Source organism: Squalius cephalus, assembly GCF_949319135.1.
Source record: "Squalius cephalus genome assembly, chromosome: 14".
Lineage (NCBI taxonomy): Eukaryota > Metazoa > Chordata > Actinopteri > Cypriniformes > Leuciscidae > Squalius > Squalius cephalus.
The window spans coordinates 10,336,063-10,356,830 of NC_137135.1; the positions used below are offsets into that span (position 1 = coordinate 10,336,063).

Consider the following 20,768-nt stretch of genomic DNA (forward strand, 5'->3'; position numbering starts at 1 on the left):
ACTGGATGACTAATGGTTAAGTTTAATAAAACTCAAAGTCAGAATATTACATTTTACCAAATAAAAATTAGCACATGCAGAAACTAAGAAATTAATGAAGATATAAATATCAAAAATAAATATTTGAAATATATAAATATTTGAAAATAAATTTTGTTAAGGAAAAATGCTCTGGTTTCTACAACTTTCACTTAAGAGCAAAAATCTGCCTTTAAACTTGAAAGAAATAAAGATTTGACTTTTATCGTGATAATTATCGATATCGACTGATATTAAAAAAATTATCGTGATTTTTTTTTTTGCCCATATCGTCCAGCCCTACGCCTGAAGTGTCAGCAAAGGTTGTGTCAACTAGACACTCCCCTGTGAACGCCTCATTGACACGACAGCCATTGGCACTGATCCTCAACAAACAAACTGAACTAAGCTGGAAGATGACTGTCATCACTGTTTTCTCCAGAGCGTATAGATAAATGAACTAAACTTTTTTACACAAAAATGAACTTACCGGATCTATGGACATATTTCTTCAATATGTGACCTTGGACCACAAAACCAGTCACATGGTTAAATATTTTGAAATAGAGATGTATTCATCATCTGAAAGCTAAATAAATAAGCTTTCCACTGATGTATTTTTTTTAGGATAGGACAATATTTGACCGAGATACAGCTATCTGAAAATCTGGAATCTGAGGGTGCAAAAAATCAAAACATTGAGAAAATCACCTTTAAAGTTTATGTTTGCGATTGAGCTGCATTCACTCACAAAAATAAATGTTTTATACATTTTCGGTAGGAACTTTACAAAATATCTTCATGGGACATGATCTTACGTAATATCCTAATGATTTTTGCCATAAAAGAAAAATGTATAACTTTGACCCATACAATGTATTGTTGGCTATTGCCACAAATTTACCTGTGCGACTTGTGACTCGTTTTGTGATCCAGGGTCACATATCTGCTTTACAGTAGGGCTGGGTATTGACACAAATTTCACAATTCGATTCCGATTCATAAGCTTGCAATTCGATTCGATTTCAATTACGATTCGATTCGATTCAATATCGATTATTTTGGATATCAGGTACAATACATTGCAAGTTTTCTCAAGGAAAACAAATCTCTTAACTATTATTGTAAACTATGGGAATCAGTTGTAGCCTTAGGCTTCATTAGCCAACTATAATATTGGTAAAAATTAACTGATTTGTATACAAACACTTAAAATACACTTTTATTTATTTTTATAATAATAAAGTTATATGAAATTATATACAAATTTTAATGGTGGCTGTCAAAAACTTTCCAGATATATTCAAACATGCATTAAATATTGAAGAACATTAAAGGTCCCATTCTATGTGATCCCATGTTTCAAACTTTAGTTAGTGTGTAATGTTGTTGTTAGAGTATAAATAATATCTGTAAAATTATAAAGCTCAAAGTTCAATGCCAAGCGAGATATTTTATTTAACAGAAGTTGACTACAAAAAACGGCTGGATTGGACTACACCCCTCTACTTCCTTCTTTAATGATGTCACTAGAACCGTAACCTCCGCCCACAGGAACACAGGCGTATTGATGGCGAAATGTCAACAGACGGTTGATGTTTATCTATAATCGGATACCGCAAAAGTTTAATTCGAAGTTGTTAGTTTGCTCTGTCCATTTCACCACGGACTGTTTTTCTAACCTGGGATAATATCAAGCAGACTTCTCTCAGCGTTTCATACTGACGAAGGGGGCAATTTCAACTATATTCCAGCAAGCGGTAAGTAGTGATTTAATATGGAAGTAGCGATCACTCTTCACATCGTTCGTTTCTCTTAGTAGGATGAAAATAATCTTACTTAAACTGTGATTAATATACAGAAAGCGATCAAAGAACAATCCCTTTCCAATCGCCCAAGCTGTTAATCACACAGCGCGAGTTTATCTGGACACTTGCCTAAACTCGTTATGAAATCAATGACGCTGTTACACTGTACAACGAAGCTCTTACTGTATTTATATACCTCATGTTTGCATTGGTGAAATCATTAGTGAGAGTGCAGAAACTGCGTTGCAATGATAAGATCTTTCACGCGATCAACAGGCTGTCATCTGCTCAGTGCTCATAACTGCAACCTTTTATGTGATGGGAATGGGATAGATCTAAATACTTAAAGGGGGGGTGAAATGCTATTTCATGCATACTGAGTTTTTTACACTGGTAAAGAGTTGGATTCCCATGCTAAACATGGACAAAGTTTCAAAAACTAAGTTGTACGTTTGAAGGAGTATTTTTGTTCCAAAAATACTCCTTCCGGTTTGTCACAAGTTTCGGAAAGTTTTTTTCGAGTATGGCTCTGTCTTACGTAAGATAGGGCGGAATTTCCTTATATGGGTTCTAAGGGCACTTCTCCGGTAAGATCGCGGCCGCGCGCGCACTCGTAGACTAGAGCAAGAGAGTGAAAGCAGTTCGCCATCAAAGCGCCCTGCCCGGCTTTTGGGAAGTCAATGTCACCAAAGAAGTGTGTTTTTGGTTGCCAGGGCAAGACAACCCTGCACAGATTCCCAAAGAACCCAGCGTTAAGGAACCCGTGGATGGAGTTTGTTTTCCTGAGCATAAACGGAGTTGTGTAAGACTGTTGTTCCCTGCATTTCGACGATGATTGTTTTATAAACAAAGCCCAGATCCACGGATTTGCAGATCGTCTAATGCTTAAGGATCGAGCAGTCACAATGATAAAGTTTCGCGGTCGTGCGTTGGAACCGGACGGTGAGTAAAACTGTTTGTTGAACAAATGTCTCTGTGTGTTGTCACTAGCTTGGCGCATTAGCACAGCTAAGCTTCGCCCACAGGGCCCGCCTCCAGCCGCTCGGTTTTTTCCGGAAAGACTCGGTACAGCCAATCTTTCTGTTAAAAATTTAATAAAACAAAAGACTTTTTGGAGATATGAAGGATGCAATATTACTCTATAGGTACTCAAGATTAACAGGAGATTGAGTGAAAATGAGCATTTCACCCCCACTTTAAAAAACTTCTCATGATTCGTTAATCCAGATAGCTGTAATAGTAAAAACGTATAATAGCTGTAATAGTAAAAGTTTTCCAGATAGTTCCACATGTAATGCCAGATATTTCATATGCAAGCATGTCAGCCAATCACAGCAGAGGGCGTTTACACTGAAGTCTCACAGCAGACACGCCCCTTCAAACAGAGTGTTCAAACCAGGGAATGAAATCAGGCTAGGAAATATGCCTTTTATTTCTAAATTATAACAATTTTTGATCTAAAAAACATACTAACATTATAAGGGCACCCCTGGAAACATTATAAAATAATACAAATAATCCATGGAATGGGACCTTTAAAAATTATAATGAATATGTAATATGGTGCATATATTTAACAAAATGCTCATCTCCAGAGTTAATTTTTCTAGCTGACTAACGAGTTTATGGTCACTGGATATGGTTTTTCTGAGGAAATGACGTTACATGACATTGTTTACTAACGTCTTTCCACGGTTGAAACACTGATTGAGCGATTCTATGTGACATGATACGGACTTCGATAAGTTGTACTCTATCTTTTAACACACTTGCAGATGCTCATTCATGTTTATTTCGCGCTGTAACTGGTATTATTAAGGCGATGTTAGAACATTAAGACAATGTTCCATTCATTCATCAACTGAAAACAGGATGACTAATCGATTCTTGGGATTTAAGAATCGATATCGTTTCGTAAAAATGAGAATCGATTAAAATCGAGAAATCGATATTTTTTACCCAGCCCTACTTTACAGCCTAAACAAACTTGTTGGATTACTTTCCTGTTATCACTGTAAAGCTGCTTTGAAACAATATTTATTGTAAAAAAAAAAACGCTATATAAATAAATGTGCCTTGACTTGTTCATGGCGCCCAGTAAATGTCTGTCCACAACTCTACAGTCTTACAGAACGCCCTGATGACGTGTGATGTCTGCAAGAGCAGGGCGTGTGGAGTTATGGAAATACATAGCGTTTTATAGGTACAAAGGTTTTAATAAATGGCATTCTTCCAGAATTTTCTCCAGGAAATTAGTGATGATGACAATAGCAAATTTAGTACAAAACATGTACATGACCAATGTTTTGTACATGCAAACCAACACACATTTAAATACACCTCAACATAATTACTTTAATTATGTATTAATAATTAGTCCATGGTCTGATATTTAGTCACAGGGTTTTAAAGGCGCTCCTACGGAGATGGAGGTCCAAACTTTAATGCCCAAAATGATGCTGCAAAATCAAGGTAAATACATGCAAATCTGATAATAAAAAAAGAGATTAATTTTCTGAAGGAAGTTTACTTAAAGGTATAGCGGAGGATTTTCTTTTTCCGGGTGGATCATCAAGACTATTGGTCCTCCTAAGTGTCAATCATTCTGGTGATATGTTTACGTAAGGCCGTCGTACGTGCTCGTCCCTAGGTAGTTTTCGCTTTCTGCGCATGCGCACTTTCCGGTGTATATGTGTGGTGAGCTACGGTTTCAGCCATTCCTTTGAAAATGGCTGAGGGTCGCAAGAGGAAAAAAGTCTACGAGGTGTATGAGAAGAAGAGAAAGGCCGCAGAAGATAGAAACAAGACCAGAGTGTTTTTGGGAGAATATTTCACACGATGGCGTGCGCTCAAAACACAGGTTGGGCTTCCCACTGATGCCTCAGTCACGAAGTTTCTACTCGACAGGTAAAGTTTTCACACGTTTAATGTGCACACGTTTAATAGGCGTTCCCTCTCGGGAGCAGTTTGGGAGCAGAGTGTTGCGCATGTGCATTTTTTCAAAAAGTGGAGAGGGCGGTTCTTTTCTAAAATTTGGGAAAATCCTCCGCTATACCTTTAAGGTTTAATTTTTCACAGGTGTTTTACCCATATTCTGAATTACACATTGCATTGTGTTTCAGGGTTTAAGGTCCACGGACTTAATGGATAATGTCCTGGCAGAAAATAACATGTAACTTTTCTGTTTCTACAGATTTCTTTTTTTATAGTGTAGATATCACAATAAATGCAATGTTAAACATGTATAATGCTCTCATGTCCCCCCAACAGCACTACAACTACAGTCCCGATCTTTGGTTGTGCTCCCATCATTTTACTGACGACTGCTTCTCAAATAAAACCAAAAAAATTAAATTCTACTTTTTTATTGACGCTAACTGCTTTCTATACTATACATGAATGTCATTATTCATTTTGTCTATCACACTGAGTATTTTACAGTAAATACAGATTTGTAATTATACAGTACATTTATTTTTGCAGAAATGTGTTACATGTAAACTGAAAATTCTCAGTTGCTTGTTCATTTTTACACACTCTATTATGTCTTTCTCTAACACCTGAAGCTCCCCTCATATCTTCTTACACATCCTCTTCTTGCTTTTCCATGAAAAGAATTTTCAATTTACATATTTCCTGTATTTGGCCCATGTGATCAAGTAGGTGTGATTACCTGATGGGACACACTCATAGTGTTGCAAAAAATGACAGTGTTTACAGAGCTTTATTTTGATTTTCAATACTTTGTATTTTAAAATAAACTTCTAAATGTCTGGTAAGTAGTCCCTATGTTACAAAAGGCACAATTTTAAATTGTGGTGCTTCTAATTAAGTGATATATATATATATATATATATATATATATATATATATATATATATATATATATATTTTTTTTTTTTTTTATATATATTTTTTTTACCTTACTGGAATTCGAAATACTAGGAATTGAGAAGAATCTGAATCGATAAGAAGAATCAGAATCATTAAAATTCAAACGATACCCAACCCTAATTGTATTACATATTGTTTACTAATCAAACTGAATTGAATTGAGAGAGTGTGTGAATGAGAGTTTGTGTGTGTGTGTGTGTGTGTGTGTGTGTGTGTGTGTGTGTGTGTGTGTGTGTGTGTGTGTGTGTGTGTGTGTGTGTGTGTGTGTTGTTGAATTAATATTTAACAATAATATTATTTATCTGACTGTACTGACCCTTTTGTATGAAAACTGAACTGGTCGATGACTTTTTTTTAAACTGCTTTATAGATATTAGATTACAGATTTAATTATTGATGATCTTTACAACGGAACAGGATCAACACTGAACTGACTTCAGCTGAACAACAGTCGAAATGCATCATTTTCTTGTTTGTAAAGCTGCTTTGAAACAATCTGTATTGTATAAAAGCGCTATACAAATAAAGGTGACTTGACTTGAGTGTGCATGTAAGTGAGAGAGACAAGTGTGTGTGGTTTGGGGACATTTTGTATTGATCTAACTGACAGATAAAAAAAAGGTAACTTTACAATAAGGTTCATTAGTTAACATTAGTTATACATTAGTTATAACATGAACTAAGAATGAACAATACTTATCCAGCATTTATTAATCTTAGTTAATATTAATTTCAACATTTACTAATACGTTATTAAAATCAAAAGTTTTATGTGTTAACAGTTAATGCACTGTGAACTAATATGAACAAACAATTAACAGCTGTATTTTTATTATCTAACATTAACAAATATTAATAAATAGGCCTACTGTAACAAATTAATTGCTCATTGTTAGTTCATGTTAGTTAACACATTAACTAATAAACCTTAATGTAAAGTGTTACCAAAAGAAAATACTTAAAAGATTTTAGATAATTTGGAAAATTCATGAAATATCAGTATAAAAACATTAATGACGTATTTGTTTTTTCCACTACTTTCAGAGGGTCTGCGGACCCCAAACAAAGCATAAGGTTTTACTCACTCACTAGGCTACATTTCAAAAAGCAGCTCGTTTGATTTATATACGGTAATACACTAGGAGCAAGTAGCCTATATTGTACATCACATCATCCAAACAGTTTATCAACAAAGTAATTTGAGGTTTTTCATGCTCTTGTTTACACATGAACATGATTGAATTAGTATAGGCTAATAATGGCAAATCAACATTGACACTTACCTTTAGCTTTAGCTCTGTGTTCTCATAAGGATCAGTATACTGAGCCAACTAATGAATCCACGATGTCGATGTGACAGTTAGCCTGATACATTTTTGTAACTAGTAGCCTACAGCGTCATCATTTTCAGACGCACCGACGTTGAATTAAAAAACTAACTCTGACGATTGTATCACGATTTCCGGAGATCTTTTAACATACAAGCCATTGTATAGCCTACAGGTCTAGGCCAAAAGTGTGTCGACGCCACTGTTCAGTAAGCAAAACAATCGAAGGTGCTAAAGGAAATTCACAAGTCATAGGCTACCTCATCGTGAGAACGCTTATTGTTGCAAAAAAGAATAACTTGTCGCTTCCTAGGGGCGACCATTCACGTTATCTAATTAATATGCATGAGTTCCGGTGTGTTGATGGAAGACATCCGCTCAGTTCCGCTGAACGATCCAATGCCTCAATGCCTCAATGCCTCGCTGTGGGTCTGTCTATGGTCTGTCATAGCGCGCTTGTGTCATGTGTGGTTTTTTTTTTTTTTCAGCACACGATTGCAGTTGCGATATGCAAACTTTCTTTCCGAATGACTAAAGTAAAGATACTGTGTCAATATAATTGTAACCGTTGTAAACCAAGCTAATTATAGGCATAATCAAGGGCAAGGCTTAAATATAACTGCAAGCGTTCAAAACAATATGATGCATGCGCTAAATTCAACTCGAAACTCGACATAGTGTTTTTCGCTTGAGATCTCCATTAAGTTGAACATATGTCCAGACAGAGCAGGGCCAGCAGTGGGTTTAGGCAGAGATGTCTTATTATAGGGAGATGATAAGAGGGTCTGTATCCAAAACTTGGATCACGTGAGGCATCTCAGCCTATCGTGTAATGGCAGTGACGTCAGTGCCCGCAGTTCAAAGTTTAATATGACAGTCCTTTACAGCCAGAAGCGTTGGAATTATATTGGTGTATTTGTCAAGTGTAAGATTTTGCCAGGCTTCTCAATACATATGAGAAACATTATATTTGAGTGTTTTGACTCAGACCCCTAGGAAAAGAATTCCTAAGCAAATTTTACATTCACAAATGCAAATTTTCAAACTGTAAACCGTCTCAGTCTTCTTAAAAGAAATGGAAAATTATTCAAATGTATTTCCAGTATATGCTAATAAGAACGTTACAAGGACTGTTAGGATTTGCACTGCCTTTGATCTCTTCATGTGAACATTTTTATTTGATGTAGGCCTAATGGCCCATTCTCTCTCTTTTCTTTTCTTTTTTGCTGTTGTCTCCTTTATTATTTTTGTGGTTGATATTATGTGATGTATGCTTTCTCTTTTGTATGTTCCCATTCTCTGCAATAAAAAATACAATAAAAAAGACAGTCAGTTACAGCTTACGTTAATCAGTTTCTCAGTTAATCAGTTTCTAATCAGTGTAAAATAGAAAGTATGAAAACATCCTTAAATCATTGGTTATTTTGGGTACATTGGTTAGTTTGACTCCTCTTGACTAAAATTGAGGAAATATCTAAACTTATTTATATATCTCTTGCTCTGTATACCACCCCAAAAGAAGTTAAATCGGAATTCAATTTTATTTAAAATTTCATGTAAAAATAAAAAACATTATTTACGTAAATGCCACATGGTTAAAGAGTATGAACATTTGAATCTCTTCTTGGTACATTCCGAATTAAATGGCTGAAAAAGTGTTTAACAAAGTCACATCATTTTATTCATGATTTATTAAATGATAATGGGTATTTCTTATCTCATAATGATTTTATTAATAAATATACACTGTAAAATATTTCCAGGATTTCACAATATATAACTGTAATATTTCACAGGTAATTACATTATTACCACTTCACAGGCTTTAACTGTGATATTTCACAATATAATACCGTATTTAGACTTTTACTGTGAAAATAATGCAGGCGCGGGGCTTTTACAAGAAACTACTGTGAATTCCGTCATTTTCGCGCTGCAACTGCGTCATCTGAGCTCCCCCGGAGCTCCCTGGCCTGATATCCTCCATGGTCTCACTCGACGGATTCAGTGCGGTAAGTGTTTAATTTCAAACTTTGTCAATTTGATGACTGTTTTTAATATGAAATTGCATGTTATTTAAAAGTATGAACCAAATTAGCGTTAGTTAAGTTCTGTTTTATGTTTTTGTAACTTAGCTGGAGCAGATTCGCGTCTAGGTTTGAGCGCGTAAATTTGAATGATCAGACGTTGATCGTTACGTTAATAAGTGTATTAGTAGTCGTATTAAGTTATTAACTGTGAGGCTTCACGTTAGCTACACCGTCAAAATTGAACTTTAGCTTTGCTTAATGCTTTTCTTAGTTAACGTTAGTTACTCTAACAGCGTTCTCTCTTTTCCCACAGCATTTTTCTACCACCGGGAAATAAAGTTATAAGGTAAGCTGTGGCCTTAATGTGTGTATTATGACAGTTATGATCAACTAGATACATTATAGTGTTGTGGATTTGTGCAAAGGTGGAATAAATTAATCTCAAATTAGTAACGTTAGCTAGCTGGGCGTCGTCCATATTTTTCTGCCGTGTGTGAAACGGAGCAGCCGTTGTCTGTCTCGTCAACAGAAAAAATAAAGTGCATTTTATTATAAAAAAGATATAGGAAAATAAATGTGTTTATCACTGAATTAGTGGAGCTTCGTTAGCTGTGCTATTCTAAAGTAAAACAGGTCGACATCTGGAGGTATTAGGAGCCATTTTGTCTGTGAACGGGTAATAATTCTAGGAGGAAGAGTGCAAGCAGAAACAGCCACATGGAGATGGACTGGCAACAGGCTCTTCCTCCATCCTCTGCAAAAAGTACGTGTAAATGATGTAAATTGTTGTGTGCAAATGCATTGCCTGGGTAAATCACACACATCTAACTTACTTTGTTGCAGGACTATTCTTGACTGTGTGTTTGTGATGTAAATGTTTTTCAGTTGCTGTTAAGTTATTTAAATGGTTGCTGTTTAATTTAATCCAAGTAATGTCACCTTGTTAAAACTGAGCTAACTTTAGTTTTGCTCAGTACTGCAACAGCAGTGACCCACTGAAGGTGATGACTGGGAACTGAAACCTTTTTAATCCCACTTGAATTAAACTAACATCTTTCTTCTCTGTCTTTTTGTTTATAGGTGCTTCTTGGGCATCAACCCAGAGACAGGTACAAAATCAAAGAGGCAGAGAGGACACATAAACCAGCAAGTCTGTACACTGATCAGGAAGCTCATTGACTTTGAATGGATGTCAGTCTAATGTAAGTTGTGTTCCAACTTCAGAACAGACTAACGAAACACTGTCTCTGTTTTAAGCTAGAATTAGTTATGCAGTAAGATGTTTACTTAAGCTATTAAAGGGTTAGTTCACTCAAAAATGTAAAGTCTCTCATTAATTACACTCCCTCATGATGTTCCAAACACATAAGAATTTTGTTCAACACAAATTAAGATAATTTTAAGAAGTCCGAGAGCTTTCTGATCCCGCTTATAGACTGCAATGTTATAACCGCTTTCAAGCCCCAGAAAGGTAGTAAAAACATTGTTAAAATAGTCCACGTGACTACAGTGGTTCAACCTTATTGCTATGATGCGACGAGAATACTTTTTGTGCGTTCCGCACTATTTAGTATTTTTGCATCGCTTCATAACATTAAGGTTGAACCACTGTAGTCACATGGACTATTTTAACAATCTTCACTACCTTTCCGGGCCTTGAAAGTGGTAATAAAATTGCTGTCCATGGAGGATTCAGAAAATATCTTAATTTGTGTTCCAAAGATGAACGAAGGGCTAACGTGTTTGGAATGAGGGTGGGGTTTTGGGTAAACTATCCCTTTAATCTGTTCTACGAGTTTAGACAGGCTGCAAAATGTCTAAAATTCATTGTTCTTACGTTTATTTGAATTAAACATGCCTTTTCAATGTTATAGGTTATTGATAGGTTAGAATAAAAACGTCAAATTTACAGACGTACTTTACAATAGTTTTAAGTGTAAATTTACATCACATTACTGGCTTACTGAGTTGCATTACTATGTACGCATGTCATGTAATTTTTGCTTAACCTCAATCATGTTACTTTCAGAGTCCTCTGGTTTGTTGATTTAATATTAATTGATATAGTACTATTCACATGATTTATCTGATTTATCATGAGTTTTACAATTGTAGTTTCTTAAATTGTACACATTTTAGGATTAGTTTTACAATGCGAGTACCATACTTGCAGGTACTTGCACCACAGAGTAACTTAAACTTTTTGTCTTTCTTATCTTTTGTAGATAGTGGACAGAACCCATTCTATGCAGGTGCCTGCTGCAAGGGAAGGAGCGAGACACCTGCAACCCTCTCTTTTCCCACCTTTTTGTCTTTTCTTCCCTCTCTCACTCTCTCTTCTCTTCTCTCTCTCCTTCTTTCTCTTTTCAGGTCCTACGTTGTGAAGTACCATTATCACATAGTAAACACATGCACAGTGCACACACATAGACACACATTCCTGTTACCCAGTGTTCATTCCTGTTACCCAGTGTTTATTCCTGTTATTAAATTGTATTTTTCAAGTACCATTATCACATAATGGTAAACACAGTAAACACATTCACACACATATTGACAGACATTCATGTTACCCAGTGTTCATTCATGTTACACAGTGTTTATTCCTGTTATTAAAATGTATTTTTCTTCTAAAAAAATAAAAGTTAAACCATTGTTTTTATCAGTTTTGTTTGGTCCATCATTTATGCTAAATCACAGTATAGACATGGTTAAATACAGTAATTCTACAGCAGCTTACTGTTAAATTACAGTAATATGATAGACTAACTGTAATTGCACAGTAAAATACAGTAATTATACAGCAGCTTACTGCTAAATCACAGTAATATGACGGCATAGTTATTGTGAAGTCACAGTAAACAGCTGTCATTTCACAATTATTTACTGTAAAAATGATACGGTAACTTACTGTGAAAGTCATGCAATTATTAACCTGCAATTTATTGTAAATTTACAGTGAAATAATTAACAGTGTACAGTTAGAATTACAATTAAAGGTTATGATAAGGTATGCTATATACCCATGGCTTGTTAAGAATAATCCAAAGCAGTTTTTCTGATTTCATTTCTGATTTCTCTTTCATAATCAAACAAGTAGTAACGTTTAAAATTTTTTAGATGAACGTTCAACTAAACCATTCCAGAAAACACGTTCCATGAACAATATATAGCCTAAATAACATTTGTGTTCTAGCATTTTGAGAACTTTTTAAAAGACAAGATAACTTTGAACGGACGTGCTGCTGTGCTGTACTTGCTTTATGCTACTAGTGTGTTTATTTCAGCGCTAGACACTTGAACAGTAGATACAGCACTGTGTAGCCTACTCCCTCTCTCCGAGGCCTCGAATGGTTTGGATGACCATCCAACAGTCGCCAGTGTGATCTGGTTTTTTTTCTCTTTTGTTGATCAGTTTATGTGGATTCGTTATTATTTACTATTATTTCTTTTCTTGTGTTAAACAAAGCTTCTGTGAACCTGTTGCTACTTACACTCCTAATTTGTCTCTTTTGATCAGTTTTTGTGAATTTGTTATTTACTATTATTTTTTTGTTCCTTTTTGCTAATTAACGTTTCTGTGAACTTGTTGAATGGTTTATATATATTTTTTGTTTCGTTTTTTTAATTGATTGATTACCAAATTTTATAAGGATACGTGTGTGTGTGTATGTTTGTATGTCTAAACTGTAGTTTTGCTTCCTCTCCAGATGTTGGGGTGACCAGTGATTTGTGTGCGGATGAGCCTTTTCTCTCTGCTTGGTGGCGGTCTCTTGGTCAGTGTTCCACATTTGGGGGTGCAGTGAAGTGAGTGAACGTGTGTTTGCTGTGTTTTTCAGAGTAGGAGAGCAGGCCCCAGCCCTGGAGTGGAGGCATAATTGTGTGTGTGTGTGTGTGTGTGTGTGTGTGTGTGTGTGTGTGTGTGTGTTATATTTTGATTTTCGTACATGTTATTTAATGGTTTCCAAGAATTTATTTTTTATTTTTTATTTTTTATATTTCACCCCTGTTTCAAGCCTCCGGGGTGGCGTAGTCGGGTATCTTTAGAGGTGTAGGTTTTCAAGTCTGCCCTCTGGGGGTGGGTTGCCGGTACTGGAAATTCTCTCCCTGGTTTAAATTTTCTAATTTTCTTGTCAAACCTTGAGAGTAACCATCACGTCGGCACATCTTTTTGATTTGTCCCTTAGTCACCACTTTAGCTTCTAACTTCTAACTATTCCCACTTTTCAAAGCCCATTTTGCTGCTTTATCTGCCTTTTCATTCCCATCAACTCCAACTTGTGCAGGGACCCACATGAACCTAACAGACAAATGCATTTGGTGAATTATGAATAATGATTGTAGTATTTCATACAATAAATCCTCTCTACTCCTGGAGTTACAAAATTGTAAACTCATTAATGCTGCATATTGTAGCAAAGTAGCTCTAAAGAAATATTAATAATCAATCATAACTTGTTATAGTAAAATTAGTATTACAATTAATCAACCTGTTTGTCCCGTGAACACTCAGTGTTAATTGTTTATTAATTCTAAGAAATGTTCAATTCCTGGGGAGGGAAATGTCTTTCTTACTGTACATTACTGTGGGAATGCAAATTTGTTAAAATGTTTAATTTAGGTTTACATTGAATTTAGCATGTTAAGGTTAGGTATAAATTATGATTATCAGAGTTTTCTAAGCAAAAGACTCTGGTCAGTCCTGTTTTACTGAAACTCTTGGAGTTTGTGTTTTAGCAAGAAAGTCCAGCCAGTCCTGTACTCGGGTCTCAGTGTTTGAATAGATATGCTGAGTGGATTAGGGTGGGCAATGCTCTCAGTCTAAAACCGGTTCCTGAACCTGTCTTTTTCGGTTCCTGCCCCTAAATGTATATAAACTGTAAGAGAACATTCACGTCAGACTTGGTGACTGCAGCTACCGACAGCTCGTGTTCTCAATAAAGAATCCTGCTGAAGAAACAACCAAGTCTCCTGGGACCTCATGTATCAATCTTGCGTACGCACAAAAACTTTGCGTACGCCAGCTTTCACGCTCACGGTCGGATGTACTAACAGTGAAATTAACGCGAGAATGTGCGTTCCTCCACGCCAATTTCATGTCTGGCGTACGTACATTTCTCATTGTTTTTGTCCGTTGGCGAGTCTTACAGGCAATGAAGTGAAGTTGCAAACATTACATAACGAATTGTTCTACAAGTCTATCGCACCACCAACCGTGGGAAGCATTACTATTAATTTGCTATTTATAAAATAATTGTCATATATTGTCACACGAGCCTTATGGGAATATTCTTCTATAAATTTTGCAATTAAGTAAGAACATATAAAAGCATATGCAAACTGATACAACCCTTAGTCTATGGCAATGACAGCTTTGGTTTAATGTCCACCTTTATATCAGACCATTTCTTTTTAAGGTAATTTAGGGTAGACGGTGTACAGTTGAGACATGTGTACAGTTGAGACACCTTAAATAACTTGCGTTCGCAGCAAGCCAAGTTGTGATTTTTGCTGTGCACGTGCGTATTAGTGTCCTCTTTGATCGTGGGAAATTTGAACAACGGACGCATTTCCGATCCGAAGATATCGGGATTTTTTATTTTTTTTTCTCTAAGATATGACGTTCACTTCACCATGCACTCTCCACAATGAATAGCTTATTATCTTTATGTGACTGTTAAACGTAACTGGTATCACCACAAACGTTATTCTGTGCCCTAAAAACTGGCATATTTCATGGTAGGCTATTGTGTCATGCAAGGTAAATGCAAAATCTAGAGAAATGTGCGAGGTGGCCAGCGGGGGACAGTTGAGACACACGTGTATCAACTGTACCCCCGATAGAGTTATATTAGGAAACACACTGTTTAGTTGTTCAGTGTTAACAGTTTAAACGCCGTAATAGCCAGCAGGACACAAATGAAAATAAAATGTGATATTTGTGATATTTAAACTGTGTATTAAAAATAAATATGGCTACATATCTTGTTCCTGCTTTATACATTTTAACCAGTGCTAATTTAAATAAAATGAATGAGTAGCCTATAAATGGATGAATAAACAAAAATGTTGCCCAATTGTTATTTTCTTTATTTGTCTTAATTTTTTAATATTTTCAATGAATGGTTAGTTACCTTCACATCATTATAAATTGGTGTCTCAACTTTTCAGTGTCTATTTTTGTATGAAAAATCAAAACGCAAAAAAGTTTCTCAACTGTACTCAGTCTACTCTACAGTGTGACTTTCAGATCCCACCGCATTGACGACATCAGCCAAACTCTCCCACTCATATTTTTTTCATTTTGTTATTAATTCTGGAGGACAAACTTCCAAATAAAACATTTTTTTTCCGTTTCTACCTCCGATAGTAGCACCTCCAATTCACTTTCTGTAAAGTTTCGTTTCTTGTCACCATTTTCTTACTGCTTTATTTTGCCAAAGTGGACTCATTACCATATTTAAATTTATTTAATTAAGGGAGGAGACTGGGTGGGGCGTTGTGCTCGTGCATGTGCGCTCAATTTTACGTTAACTGGGATGTACAAAGAGAATATGCGTGGTATCCTTCGTACGCAGAGATTCATACATCTGGGTTTTTTTGTGCGTACGCACATTTACAGCTTTGTCCGTACGCAATGTTTTAGTATGAATTCAACGCAAGTCTTTGTACATGAGGCCCCAGGTCTTTCGATTCTAAGTTCACAACACTACTAAGAGCCTGTAGTCAAAATCTAAATCGTAAAATAAACTTTGTTGCAAGCAGAGAATCAGAACCAAATACGTATTGTGCACAAGGAGCATTTCACCCATGGGAACATTGATCTTCATTGAAAGTGGGTCATATATGTAGTCGAAATGTATTAGAATTTTCGAATTTGGTGCCTTTTTGACCGAGTTATGACAGAAAGTAACTTTAGGGCACATTTAACCACAACTCCCACAATGCAACACATTTGTACAGCTGCACAAGCCACTCCCACTAATCCAGAACACCGCCTATGCGAAATCCGCCTATCAGAGAAAGCAGAGAAATCACAAACATAACTAATCTAAACATACATACATAGATGCATAAGTAAAATAAGTAACTGGTAAGTGACAGAATGAAACCAGAAGCAGGAAATGGAACTATGGGAAAGAACCATTTAACTATGAAAAAAAAAACATCAGCTTATCATTTTCAGAGCACCTCATTAAATGTATACTTGCATGGCCTTGCAAGTTTCTGAAGAAGGATTTTGATGGTTCCATGAGTCTCAATCTATTTCTTCGCCGTTGAATGAAGAAATGTTGATGAGCTTGAATGGTTTGTTTGTTCTAGTTGAAGGTTTTCTCTCTCTCTCTCCATGAGCACATGGCTGAGCACATGCAAATGCACATGCAGATTGTGACCTGCCGGCCCTGGGCCAGAGAGGCCACGCAGGCAACCAAGGAGTGAGAAAGTTGCAGTTTTCTTCTGAGTTGGAATGAAGAAGTTACAGTCTGACTCTGTTGGGAGAGTGAAGGCATGGCTGTGAAGGCTTGAAGGCTGTGGTCAAGGCCTGCCGGCGCCCATGGGCCCCGGTGGTTGTCCCCACAGACATCAACCCGAAGAAACAGCAGTAGAAGCCCGGAAAAGAAGACATGGAAGTCACTATGAATTTGTCTCTAATAAAGTCTGAGAAAAGACCAACCTCTCCGGGTTTGCTCGACCAATGAGAAGGGTGCAATTTCCAAGCGGGAGAATTTGATTTATGGATCTTTTGTTTCAAGCGTGCTCATTTGCATGTGCAGCTGGATTGGTTGCTGATGAAGAAACTATGAAAGAGCACAGCTATCTACATATCATATACATGATCATTTCGATCTTCAAAGTACCAATTTATAGAGACCAAACATTGTATAGGTGAGGTTACATTGACCGTTCGATCATAGAATACACAGTATCAAAAAAATTAAATAATAGAATTAAAAGACACTATACAAGACAGTAAATCATTCACACAATGTTCTGGGATGAATATTCATTTATAGATCAGTTCGTCTATAAATTAATGCAGGAAAGTCTGTTTTAAGGTCTGTTTCTGTCTGTTTCCTATGGCCTCTGTCCTGACCACATGACCACATTTTTAAATTCTCTGGCTGTGGCAATAACCAAGGGGGTATAGCAGGCAGAACTACAGTTGGAGAGTAACTCCTATCCAATATACCCACTTCACTTGCCTTCTTTCTAACAACCCAACCAAAGCTATTTGTTTGCCTTTTTCCATGTTCCCAACATGGCTCAATAGCGCTTATTGCCAGGATGGTTATTATGTCCTTGTAAATTCACCCAAATATGTCATCATGATTTGCTGTTTCCTTAACTCTAATGGCATTTCCCTCATTTCTACCAGCAATGCTGGCACAGATGTTGTTTTAAAAGCCTCACTACATATCGTTAATTGTGCTACATCCAATTTTTTCAACAAGGTTTTAGACCCCATATACCACACACCCATAATCCATTTTTTTCCATGTAAATGAAAAGTGTTTTTGTTTTTTCAACAGAAAATTTAAATCCCCAAGGACCACTACTCCACTCTTTTAATTGTTTCCTGTAACTGTTTCAACATTCAACAAATTAGCTATTTAATTTAATTTAATTTAATTTAATTTCATTATTTATTTATAAAGCACATTTAAAAACAACACAGGGTTGACCAAAGTGCTGTACAGATCATTATACTCAAATAAAAACAGAACAGATTACAATCTATAAAATAACAAACACAAAACTAAAGACAATATATTTAAGCTTTGATTTAAAAATGGAGAGTGATGGCAGCACCGATTGGATTGATACCGGTGGGCTATTTCCAGAGTTTAGGGCCTGCTATTGCAAAAGCTTGTTCTCCTCAATGTTTTAGCCTAGATCTGATCTACGGACAGAGAGCAATCCAAGGTTGCCAGACCTAAGTTACCTAGATGGGTTATGAGTACATAGTATGTCAGATAGATAGCCTGGTGCTAAGCCGTGTAATGATTTAAAAACAAAAACTACGAGTTTAAATTAAATTCTCAATTTTGTCACACTTGTGTTCAGGCAAGAAGACGAAGACAGACAAATCAAGATCAAAACACTCAAAGTTTAACAATTCCTTAAGCAAGCAGGCAAACAGGTGATGAACACAACTTAACATAACGGTGATCGGACAGAGAATGAATGCGAGGGACCAACTTATATAGCAAACACAAATGAGGATGATTGATAGAACACAGCTGAACCAAATGAACTCATAATGACGGTGACCATGGTAACAAAGGAGTGGCGGAAAAACTGACCTTGCACCGTAAGAACCACAAACAGATGAGGAAGTGAGGGAGTGAGGGAGGCGGACGAGGAGCTGGAGAAGGGCTAGAAAGGAGGAGCAGGCAGAGACTCCATGGAGGAACAGATGGAGGGAGCATCCATGGGGGAGATGATGGGAGGTGAGCATCATAGGTGGAGCCAGAGTACCCAAGGGTGACGACGGTGTGAGCGAGGACAGAGGCGATGCTGATGGGAAGGAGGCGAAGGGGTGGAAGGACAGAGCGCAGCGCATGGCCCGCAAGTCCGTGTTGGAAGTGGTGTGACGACTGACCAAGGGGGAGCCGGTGGGACGAGCGAATCCAGAGGAGCCACTAGACTGAGGGCTCTGGTGGAGCCGAAGGTGGGAGGAGCCAAGAAGAAGCCGACAGGTCGAGATGGAGCGAAGGGATCCAAGGCCGGAGGCAGAGCTGAAGGATCCTCCTGGAAAGGCGCAGCTGGTGGTTGCTTGTTGTCAATGCAAGGACTCCCCAGAGACGGCGTAGGGCTGCAAGCATCTGGCAAGCGATGGGACTGCAGGACTGGCTGAGCTCTGTGGTGGTGGCGATGAAACGAGACTTGAGATGACAAAGGTAATCATGACACAGGATAGAGCAAAAAATAATTCCCAGTTCTCACAGTTCTCCTTGGATAATACAGATGAATTAGATATCAGGTGGGATAGGGTGGGAGTTGACAACTCCCAATTGAAGTCTATGAGCCAGTCCTACGTCTCAGTTCCTTCGGCCGCTGGTGTCTCGGGCTCACACCCCTGGTCAGATCCACGCTGGGGCACTTCATCCGGGGTGATTGCAAGCTCTGTCCTCTTATCCTCGGGCTCTGGCTCGCTCGTCGCGGCGGGTGGTGCCGCTCGGTCTGCGGGGGCTCACTTGACTTCTCCGTGGTTGAATAATTCCTTAAGCAAGCAGGCAGACAGGTGATAACAAACACAACTTAACATAACAGTGATCGGACAGAGAATGTGAGGGTCCAACACAAATGAGGATGATTAATAGAACACAGCTGAACCAAACAAACTCATAATGACGGTGACCATGGTATCACTTGGTCCAAACAATACTACTTCAGTTTTGTTCTCATTTAAGGCCAACAAATTGTGTAAGGCATGATTTCACTTCCTGTAAAAATGCTAGCAGGACCTCTATAGAACTTGAATAATTTTCTAAATCCACTTTGATATTTTGATCTAAGATTCCTTGCTTCAAAATATTAAATTAGTCTTTCTGCAATCATACGTTCCAATCACCAGTGAATCATAAACCCAGACTATTCCCACACCTTCACAGACTCCATTTCCCATAATCCTTTGCCCGGACTTATCAGCCATGATTACATACAGCTGTTACTCATTAGCCTCATTAGCTCTGCCTTTAAAAGCCTGCTTCATCCTGTGCACTCACAGCAAGGTTTTTTTTTAGTAGATACACTGCAATTCTGAGCGGCCTCCCTGGTTTCGTGGCTCTTGGTTTGCCTGTGTCTCCTTCCTTCCTTCCTTCCTTCCTTCCTTCCTTCCTTCCTTCCTTCCTTCCTTCCTTCCTTCCTTCCTTCCTTCCTTCCTTCCTTCCTTCCTTCCTTCCTTCGATTGCCATGGTAGGGATGGGAAAATGAAGCACTGAGGCTTTCCCCTGATTGTTCTGGGAAAAGATTTGAAGCATCAAGTGTGTCGAAAAACAGTGCCATCTTGCTGATAATATAATTCCCATACTGAAGTGTGGCAATAAATTAAATGTAACAAGTTATATTAATACTAATTATAAAAATACCAACAGAGTTGCTTGATGCAAGTAAATGATGGTCTAGTTATTTGATGGTTTCTGTGGTAGAATATCAAAATGATCAAATTGGCTATAGGCTTATTTATATATATATATATATATAAAAAAAGTTAGTAAATGGACTTAAACTTCCAAAAACTTGTACAGTAGTGGTCTGGGTTCAAACATTCCGACACGCAAAGTGAAGCATTCACGTGACTGGAAAGAAAGTGAGGCTTCGTTTTTGGTTGATCGCGTGTTTCTCTGAAAACAATAGGCCCTCCGGCACGGATCTTGAAGCTTGATATGCCCTTTGAAGCTTCAGTGTCATTTGTATCAGAGTCTTCAGCCAAGATGGCCGACACCACGCCTGAGTCTACAGAGGTTGCAGTGTTGACCATATGGGCTACGGTGATCTTATGTGTGTGGAGTGCACACACATCAGCTCCAGCCCCTGACAAGAGACCAGTGAAGGCCCCAGCCCCTGAGTTCAGCCCAGAGCTCTGCCCTGGTCTAGTGATGGGAAACCAAGGCTTTCTGAAGCATTTTGAGGCTTTCATAAAATTGTGCCAAAAAAAGGTTCATTACTCAAAGCTTTTAACACAA

At 37.5% G+C, this 20,768-nt stretch overlaps 1 protein-coding gene and 1 long non-coding RNA gene across 2 annotated transcripts in view; one reads left to right on the forward strand and one right to left on the reverse strand.

Moving 5' to 3' along the window:
• The window catches only part of st3gal5 (ST3 beta-galactoside alpha-2,3-sialyltransferase 5), a 30,401-nt gene extending 22,931 nt beyond the window's left edge, over window positions 1-7,470 (reverse strand). Inside the window, exon 1 of the mRNA XM_079893053.1 lies at window positions 7,004-7,470. The gene's annotated coding sequence lies outside the window, so the exon portion shown is untranslated. The remainder of the gene's footprint in view (window positions 1-7,003) is intronic.
• A 1,318-nt stretch (window positions 7,471-8,788) lies between these two features.
• On the forward strand, window positions 8,789-11,739 carry LOC307171270. The gene is made up of 4 exons (XR_013823523.1): window positions 8,789-9,060; window positions 9,392-9,424; window positions 10,159-10,280; window positions 11,304-11,739. It is a non-coding gene; the product is annotated as an uncharacterized lncRNA (long non-coding RNA).
• Window positions 11,740-20,768: the final 9,029 nt, after the last annotated feature.